The sequence below is a fragment of the Pundamilia nyererei genome, unplaced genomic scaffold (assembly GCF_000239375.1).
Source record: "Pundamilia nyererei isolate P.nyererei 1_Seehausen unplaced genomic scaffold, PunNye1.0 scaffold00045, whole genome shotgun sequence".
Classification (NCBI taxonomy): domain Eukaryota; kingdom Metazoa; phylum Chordata; class Actinopteri; order Cichliformes; family Cichlidae; genus Pundamilia; species Pundamilia nyererei.
Window position 1 is genome coordinate 95,337 of NW_005187446.1, and position 2,011 is coordinate 97,347.

Here is a 2,011-nt window from a genome sequence, read left to right on the forward strand (position 1 = left end):
TTATTTATTTAACATTTACTCTAGACTAATCACATGCATTGAATGTTTGTTTTTTTTCTGCATTGAATGTTGTATCCTGAGCTGAGCTGTGGTTGTTTGATTTCCATTATTTCAAGCCAATTTAAACTGCATAAATCTGCTCTAATCCAGTTTTTAAAACTTTATAACCACAAGTCTTACGTGGAAGTAATGCAATGTAAATCAGTGGTAGGTAGGATGATCTGTTGTAAATTTTCGCCGTGCACAACGGGAAATGGACACAAAAAAGAAAAGAAGATTCCTTACAACTCACACCTTGTTCTTGGTTTTGTTCAAAATTTGCAAAGAAGGTGTTTTTAGTACAATTCTGTTTAAATAAAAGATGAAAACATGACGTTTGGCAGCATGAGACGGGACACACAAAAAGAAAAAGTGTTTGCTCGCTTCTCTTCCTCCAAACCAATCAGACCAAAAATAAAAAGTAATTAAAAAAAATAACACAACCAGGATGTATTATTTATTTTGGTAACTTTATTTGACAGCAGCAGAGACTGAGAACAGAACTGCTCGTTCACAGAGAACAAGCTTGAATTGAAAAACCTTGTTAAGCTGTTTTTAGTTTGTTTGTTTTTCAACTGAACTGGAAGTCACGATGTGCCACAACTAAAGCATGTACTCCTGTTTCCTGTTCTGCTGCCGGGTTTTGAGACTTGTACAGTGTTAGAGGTTTTGTGAGTAGAGAGGAAGGCTGGAGTGTTCCTGCATGACAGCAGCCTGATTGTGAAACCGTAAACCTGACTGGACTGTTACTCGAGGTTTTGTTCTTATGAATTAGGTGCCTGCTTATCTCCATATCATACAACATGTTCAAAAACCCAGCACTGTTTTCTGTAAGTGTGTAGGCAGGCTGTAGTAATAACAACAGTCCTCCTGTATCTCTCCCAGTCATTTCTGTTGAACATTTGTGTAATGATCATGTCACAGTCCTGTCTGCAGGTGTTGCAGTATTTTGGGTGTTTTTTTTTAATTTAAAAAGGGAAGGAAAAAAAGGGTGAAAATGTGGTTTGCAAACATACCATACTGGTCTATACCTTACGAACTGTCACCTTCTGGTTTTCAAACAGCATTTCCCCACAGTGTGAGTCTGTGGGTGTGATGTGAAAGTGTCTGCTCACTCGGTGTTGTCAGAGCTTGTATGAACAAAATCATTTTTTCTTGTTGTAAACTAGTTTGACAGCTCATTTGAATCTGTTGTGTGTGTTTTTAATACTGAAAGTCAGTTCTTGAGAAATCTGATTATCTTAACAATCTGTGCTGTGAACACAAAGCTGTTGTTTCTTTTCTTGTTGTTTTTTTCTCTGTGTAACGGTCTCTAGATTGGCTGTATAACTGAACTTTGTTGCTAAAAAAGAAAAAAAAGTTTTGACAGATCTGACAGGTGGTGATTTATTCTCTTCTTGAACTCTAGAGTTTTGTCTTGTCCGTGAGAAAGAGTGGAGGGAGTGCATTATTCAGTGCTGGACAGAAACTGCAAAGAGTACATTCATTTAAGTGTATGCACTATTTACATTTTGCACTTGTGCTAGTACTTGAAATGTAAGTTCGTATCTCTACTGCACTATATCTGTCTGACAGTTACTGTTGGCGGTAAAAATTTTAAATAAGGTCGGTCTACAGAAGATTCAAATCTTATGCTAAAAAGCCTAAGGATGCATCAATACGATTTAAACCAGAAGCCTTGTGAAATACACACATTCCATACATTTTAAACTACTTAACTATCATATCAAATAAAAGTGTATAAAGTCCATATGTGTCCAAGTGAGCCAGTATGAATATATCCTATGTGTGTATGTATTAAGTGATGCATGTCTGATATCTCTGCAGAACAGCTACCTTTACTATGATCCTTTGGGTAGTTTTTCTCAATAACATTGTTGTACCAGTACTATTATTTGTATTTGTAAAGTATCAAAGCACTTTGATATCAGCTTATCACTGAGCGAGGTTAAGGTTACCACCTAAAAAAAAA